We start from the raw sequence: 8,087 nt of genomic DNA on the forward strand, positions 1-8,087 counted from the left end.
GCAGCTAAGCCCCCGAGTGGGAGGTTTGCTCCCCACTCAGTAGGATTTTGTCAAACTTAGGCGAGTGCCTGACTGCAGCTAAGTCTCTAAGTGGGAGAACTTAGGCGAGTACTGGACTGCAGCTAAGCCCCCGAGTGGGAGGTTTGCTCTCCACTCGGTAGGATTTTTTCAAACTTAGGCGAGTGTCTGACTGTAGCTAAGTCTCTTAGTGGGAGAACTTAGGCGAGTACTGGACTGCAGCTAAGCCCCCGAGTGGGAGGATTGCTCTCCACTCAGTAGGATTTTTTAAACTTAGGCGAAACGGATTCGCGGCTAAGTCACCCACTGGGGGATTTCGTATGCAAACAAAAGTGACAGCAATTATTGGGACGCTCTTGTCTTTGGTAAAAATGAACTGCAGAATTTTTTTCTTATTACATCTCGTCCAAGGGAGAACTCAACTGTAAAAGGGGCGGAGTAGTTCCGCATTCCAAGCTCGTGGCTCGTCGGTCTGGTGATCAACATTGTAGAGGTGATATGCTCCATTGTGGAGGACCCTGGTGACGATGAAGGGGCCTTCCCAAGTAGGAGCAAGTTTGTGTGGTTTCTGTTGATCCACTCGGAGGACCAAATCTCCTTCCTGGAAGGCTCGGCTCTTCACATTTCTGGCATGGAATCGACGCAAGTCTTGCTGATAGATGGTCGATCTGATCATAGCCATTTCCCTCTCCTCCTCTAGGAGGTCGACTGCGTCTTGCCGGGCTTGCTCTGCTTCGTCTTCGTTATAAAGCTCGACTCTGGGGGCGTTGTGAAGTAGATCACTCGGCAGGACGGCTTCAGCTCCGTAAACCAGAAAAAATGGCGTTCTTTCGGTTGATCGGTTCGGGGTGGTCCTCAGCCCCCACAAAACCGATGGAAGTTCGTCGACCCAAGCGCCTACTGCGTGCTTGAGATCACGCATCAATCGAGGCTTCAATCCTTTGAGAATCAGACCATTTGCTCTTTCAGCTTGTCCATTCGACTGAGGATGCGCGACCAACGCGTAGTCGACTCGCGTGCCTTGAGAGGCGCAGAAAGCTCTGAACTTGTCTGAATCGAAGTTTGACCCATTGTCGGTGATGATGCTATGCGGGACCCCATATCTGAACGTCAGCCCTCTGACGAAACTGATAGCAGTGCAAGCATCAAGATTCTTGATAGGCTTGGCTTCAATCCATTTGGTGAACTTGTCGACTGCCACAAGCACATGCGTGAATCCGCTCCTGCCTGTTCTCAGTGGACCGACCATGTCCAGTCCCTAGACAGCGAAGGGCCAGACGAGTGGAATGGTCTTCAGGGCTGATGCAGGCTTGTGTGACATGTTGGAGTAGAACTGGCAACCTCCACACTTGTCGACTATCTCTTTTGCCATCTCATTTGCTCTTGGCCAGTAAAATCCTGCTCGGTGTGCTTTAGCCACAATGGTCCGAGAGGACGCATGGTGACCACAGGTCCCCGAGTGGATATCATTAAGGATCATCTGACCCTCTTCTGGTGTTATGCATTTCTGACCGATTCCAGTCGCGCTTTCCCTATACAACTGTCCCTTTATGACTGTGAAGGCCTTGGATCGGCGGACGATCTGTCGAGCCACTTCCTCATCCTCCGGAAGTTCTTTCCTCAAGATATACGCGATGTATGGTACCGTCCAGTCAGGAGTGATAGCCAAGACCTCCATGACTAGGTCGACCACAGCAGGAATTTCGACTTCAGTCGGATCTGTGGCACTTTTCGGTTGCGGGGCTTCTTCCGCAAAGGGATCCTCCTGTACTGACGGCGAGCGGATGTGCTCCAAAAACACATTGCTAGGAATGGCTTCTCTCTTGGAGCCTATCTTTGCCAGATCATCTGCTGCTTGATTTTTCAGTCAGGGGATGTGATGAAGCTCTAACCCCTTGAATTTCTTTTCTAGCTTTCTTACTGCGTTGCAATAGCCAGTCATAGCTGGGCTTCTGACGTCCCACTCCTTCATCACCTGATTAACCACCAAATCCGAGTCGCCGTAGACCATGAGGCGCCGGACGCCGAGTGAAATGGCCATGCGCAACCCGTACAAGAGTGCTTCATATTCTGCTTCATTGTTGGAGGAATCGAAGTGAATCTGGAGAACGTATCTGAGATTATCTCCTCAGGGGGAGACCAATACTACCCCAGCAGCGGAACCGTTCAGCATCTTAGATCCATCGAAGAACATGGTCCAGTGCTCCGAGTGAACTTGAGTCGGGAGTTGCTGTTCAATCCACTCAGCAACGAAATCTGCAATTGCTTGGGACTTGATAGCCTTCTTTGCTTCAAACTTGATATCTAGGGGGAGGAGTTCAATCGCCCACTTAGCCACTCGACTAATTACATCTCTGTTGTGCAAGATCTCTGACAGTGGAGCGTTGCTGACGACTGTAATGGAATGGTCAGGGAAGTAGTGTGCAACCTTCTTCGTGGTCATGTAGATCCCATATACAAGCTTCTGGTAATGGGGATATCTTTGCTTCGAAGGGGTCAAAACTTCAGACACATAATATACTGGGCGATGAACTCTGAAGGCCTTTCCTTCTTCTTCCTGCTCGACCATGAGTACTGTACTGACAACTTGTCCCGTGGACGCAATGTACAGCAGCAGAGGCTCTTTACTGATTGGGGCAGCAAGCACCGGCTGGGTGGAGAGCAGAGCTTTGAGCTCTGCAAATGCTGCGTCAGCTTCTAGAGTCCATTCAAACTTGTCAGACTTCTTCATCAGTCGGTAAAGAGGCAACGCCTTTTCACCGAGACGAGAAATGAATCGACTTAGAGCGGCCAAGCAACCTGGAAGTTTCTGGACATCGTGTACACGCACAGGGCGCTTCATCCGGAGTATGGTGCCAACTTTCTTGGGATTGGCGTCGATTCCTCGTTCGGAAATGAGAAAACCGAGTAACTTTCCACCTGGAACTCCGAATGTGCACTTTGATGGATTGAGCTTGATATCGTATCCCCTGAGGTTAGCAAAGGTTTCGGCAAGGTCAGTCAGTAGGTCGGAACCTTTCCATGACTTAACCACAATATCATCCATGTATGCTTCTACGTTCCGACTGATCTGAGTGAGTAAACACTTCTGAATCATCCTCATGAACATGGCTCCAGCATTCTTGAGGCCGAAGGGCATGGTGATATAATAGAAGCACCCAAATGGGGTGATGAAAGCCGTTTTGATCTCGTCGGGTCCATATAGACGGATCTGATGGTACCCTGAATAAGCATCTAGAAAAGACAAACGCTCACACCCCGCGGTCGAGTCCACTACCTGGTCGATGCGGGGGAGAGGGAAATGATCTTTCGGGCAGGCCCGATTGATGTGTTTAAAGTCAATGCACATGCGAAGTGTCTTGTCCTTTTTGGGGACCATGACTACATTGGCGAGCCACTCGGAGTGGTAAATCTCTCGGATGAACTCCGCTGCTAAGAGCCGAGCCACCTCCTCGCCAATAGCTTTCCTCTTCTGGACGGCGGACCGTCGAAGATGTTCTTTCACAGGCTTGAACTTCGGGTCAACTCGTAGACGGTGCTCAGCCAGCCCCCTGGGAACTCCAGGCATGTCAGAAGGCTTCCATGTGAAGACGTCCCAGTTCTCACGGAGGAACTAGATGAGCGCTTCTTCCTATTTGGAGTCGAGCGTCGTCGAGATGTGAGTCGGAGCAGCGTTGGGGTCGGTCGGGTGAATGTGAGCTGGCTTAGTTTCACCGGACGACTGAAAAGCAAATTCTGAAGCAGGCTTCTTGGCTCATAGAAATTCACTCGGATCAGCAGTCTTCTGGTACTCTTGTAGCTCAACAACTGCCATCTGAGCGTCAGCAATCTTCAATCCTTTCTGAAAACACTCTTCTGCTTTCTTCCGATTGCCGGTAACGGTGATCACACCTCTGGGACCGGGCATCTTCAACTTGAGATACACGTAGCATGGTCGAGCCATGAAGCGTGCATAAGCTGGTCGGCCCAGAATAGCATGATAAGCACTTTGGAAGTCCATAACCTCAAATGTCAACTTTTCCCTGCAGTAATTCTTTGAGTGACCGAAAACCATGTCGAGAGCAATCTGGCCGAGTGACTCGGCTTTCTTTCCAGGAATGACTCCATGGAAGCTCAGGTTGCTGGCACTGAGCCTGGACATCGGAATGCCCATCCCTTTCAATGTTTCAGCATACAATATGTTCAGGCCACTGCCACCATCCATCAGGACTTTGGTCAATCGAGTGCCTTCGACAACTGGGTCGACCACCAAAGCTTGCCTCCCAGGGGTGGCAATGTGCATAGGGTGATCGGACTGGTCGAATGTGATGGCAGTCTGAGACCACTTCAGATAACTGGGTGTCGCCGGAGCAACCATATTCACCTGACGGTTAATGACTTCCAGTCGACTTTTGCTTTCGACATCAGCAAAAATCATCAGGGTGGAATTGATTTGGGGGTATCCGTCGTCGCTATCTTCCTTGTCCTCGACTCTGTCCGACTCTTTTTCCTTATCTTTGGGCTGTTTGCCCTGAAACTGCTGGATCAGGAGCCGGCACTGTCGAGTGGTATGCTTTGGGTAAATTAAATTACCCTCTTCATCTTTCTTGGTGTAGATGTGACATGGCAGATCCAAAACATCATTTCCATCTTGATCCTTGACTTTCTTGGGCTTCCAGGGGCCTTTGGGTTTTCCCTTGAAATTTCCCTGGGTTGCGGCCAGGGCCTCCCCAGGGGCGGCTGGCTCGGCCTTCCGCTTCTGCTTCCGACTGGAATTGCCTCCGGTTTCCTGGGCGACTGCTTTCTGCTTGCCACTCCGGAGTCGATCTTCATCTTCTCCGTTAGCATATTTGGTGGCAATTTCCATCATCCGATTCAGGGACATTTCTCCGGTCCGACCAAACTTCAGGTTCAACTCTCTGTTCTTGACGCCTTCTTTAAAGGCACAAACTGCTTGGTGATCCGGTACATTCTCAACTGTGTGATGCAAAGTGATCCACCTCTGGATGTAATCCCTCAGAGTTTCACTCGGCTTCTGCATGCAAGACCGCAATTCTGTAAGTCCTGCGGGTCGCTTGCATGTTCCCTCAAAGGTTGTGACAAACACTCGAGAGATATCCTCCCAAGTGTAGATGCTGCTGGGTGCTAACTGATTCAGCCACGCTCTGGCCGAGCCCTCTAATAGGAGAGGCAGATGCTTCATAGCCACCTCATCATTGCCACGGCCAATCTGTACAGCCACTCGGTAATCTTCGAGCCAAGTGTCAGGCTTAGACTCACCGGTGAACTTGCTGACTCCAGTCGCCAACCGAAAGTTGGGAGGAATCACCGCGGCCCTGATGGCTCGACTGGAACAGTCTGGCCCTGAAACACGTATTCTGCTGCTGGCGGGCGCATCTCTGTTCTGGCCTTCCCGATGAGCCATGTTCCTGTCAACCAAGCCTTGAACGAGGACAGATCTCGCATCAAAGCCTAGGTCCCTGGGGTCGACGGGAATCCTCTGCCCAACGCTATGAGGGCGCCTGTCATCTCGATGTCGAGGCGCATATGACCCACTCCTCGGGGGAGGGGTTGGCACTCGACGTCGATCATCACGATCGGATCAGTGATCATACTGCTCATTCCTTCTGTACTGATCATGCCGGTCGCCACGTCCCTCACGCCTCGGGGGCGACCGCGGGCTGTGAGCCGACTGAACTGTATCTGTTGCAACGGATCGACTGTGAATCCTATTCCGCGACTGAGAAATAGCGGAATTCTGGTTTCCCGCCGCCCGGAGCAACGCTCTGATCTGTAACAAGCCCCTGCCAGCCTCCAACTGGGAGGGCTGAATCGATTTTGCTATACGGGCCGCGGCGGCCAAATTATGAACTGGGGTTCGGTATACCTGCGTCGGCGGGAAGAGCTGGCGTCGACTAGACTCGGGAGCCCGCTGACGCGCTTGCTCGTCGAGTGCTTGCTGGAGATTCTCCAGTCGAGTGCGCTCGGCCAAATTAGCCAAGCACACGTCCTCCAAGGCCCGGGCCTCGGGGGACTCTTCGATGATAGGAGTGCGGAGTGCGTCCGTGTTCCGGCGGCGAAGCTCCTCTCGCTGTAATGACGTGAGAGGTTCGGGGAGATACTCATCGTGGGGATGCGACGGGTCGCCCCCACCCGCGCCTCCATCAGCGCGAGGGAAACCGGGAGGACTGTGTGTTCCATCGACCGCCAGGATCTCAGCCGCTGGGTCGCTGCTGTCGCACTCGGATGCGGTTTCCGCGGAGCCAATCGATAGGTCGAACAGGCCGCAGAGGGATTCGTCGGGCTCGATGGCCGCGACTTGCGGTGCGGCCGACTGGCGAGCCACGGCATGCCTCACCCACCTCTGAAGTCTTGACCGACCGGAGCGCTTGCGCCGGTGGGAGACAGAGCGGGGAGACGATACGGGGGCCGACCGATACTGGGTCGACGGCTGCCGCAGGAGGACGCCACAAACGCATGCGCGGAAATGCGTCGCACCGCGGACGGGGAGCGCGTCAATGTTGAGTGGCGCCTACTGAAGCCAGGCGGAGTCGTCGGCGATGAACGTGAGCGCGCCGAGGCGGATCTCGCGGCCCTCCACCAAAACACCGCACGGAACCATGATCAAAGGGATCGGAAAAATCGCAACTTCTCCAATCAGGTGCTAAGATTCCGGCCCCACGGTGGGTGCCAACTGTCGTGGTTCTAGCTCTGACAGTGATGTAGGGGGGTATGTATGGAGAGGCTAGATCTCAGCTATTGGGAAGTTGTAAACACACCAAGATGTACGAGTTCATGCCCTTCGCGGAGGAAGTAACAGCCCTACGTCTCGGTGCCCGGAGGCGGTCGACTGGATTACTGGCGTGTGAATAACAGGGGATCGAACCCTTCATACTGAGGAGGGGTTGGCTTATATAGAGTTCGCCGGCCCCCTCCTGCCCTCAGTAATGCAGGGTTTAAGGTACATTTTAGGTTTGGTGTTACTAGTAATGCCCCTAATAAAGTGCTATAATGACCATAAAGACTACTTGATAGCCGACTGTTTGCCTGGGGAGTGACTTTAGGTCTCCTGGCGGTCGAGTGGTTGGCTTCATGGTCGAGTGATAGCTTCTTGGTCAAGTGTCTTGAACCCGTCGAGTGGGATACCTTCAAGTCGATTGAAAGGTGACTTCTCCTAGGGATGTCCTAGGGTAGGGCTCCTTGGACAGGTCCGTGCCCCTACCCTAGGTACATGGCTTCATCACTAACCATAAACAAAAGAGTTGTTATTTGATTAATGGGATCACATCATTAGGAGAATGATGTGATTGACATGACCCATTCCATTAGCTTAGCACCCGATCGTTTAGTATGTTGCTATTGCTTTCTTCATGACTTATACATGTTCCTATTACTATGAGATTATGCAACTCCCGTTTGCCGGAGGAACACTTTGTGTGCTACCAAACGTCACAACATAACTGGGTGATTATAAAGGAGCTCTACAGGTGTCTCCAAAGGTACATGTTGGGTTGGCGTATTTCGAGATTAGGATTTGTCACTCCGATTGTCAGAGAGGTATCTTTGGGCCCTCTCGGTAATGCACATCACATAAGCCTTGCAAGCATTGCAACTAATGAGTTAGTTGTGAGATGATGTATTACAGAACGAGTAAAGAGACTTGCCAATAACGAGATTGAACTAGGTATTAAGATACCGACGATCGAATCTCGGGCAAGTAACATACCGATGACAAAGGGAACAACGTATGTTGTTATGCGGTCTGACCGATAAAGATCTTCGTAGAATATGTGGGAGCCAATATGAGCATCCAGGTTCCGCTATTGGTTATTGACTGGAGACGTGTCTCGGTCATGTCTACATTGTTCTCGAACCCGTAGGGTCCGCACGCTTAAGGTTTCAATGACAGTTATATTATGAGTTTATGAGTTTTGATGTACCGAAGGAGTTTGGAGTCCCGGATGAGATCGGGGACATGACGAGGAGTCTCGAAATGGTCGAGACATAAAGATTGATATATTGGACAGCTATATTCAGACATCGGAAGTGTTCCGGGTGATTTTGGACAAAACCGGAGAGCCGGAGGGTTA

The sequence above is a fragment of the Triticum dicoccoides genome, chromosome 2A, assembly GCF_002162155.2.
Source record: "Triticum dicoccoides isolate Atlit2015 ecotype Zavitan chromosome 2A, WEW_v2.0, whole genome shotgun sequence".
Classification (NCBI taxonomy): Eukaryota; Viridiplantae; Streptophyta; class Magnoliopsida; order Poales; family Poaceae; genus Triticum; species Triticum dicoccoides.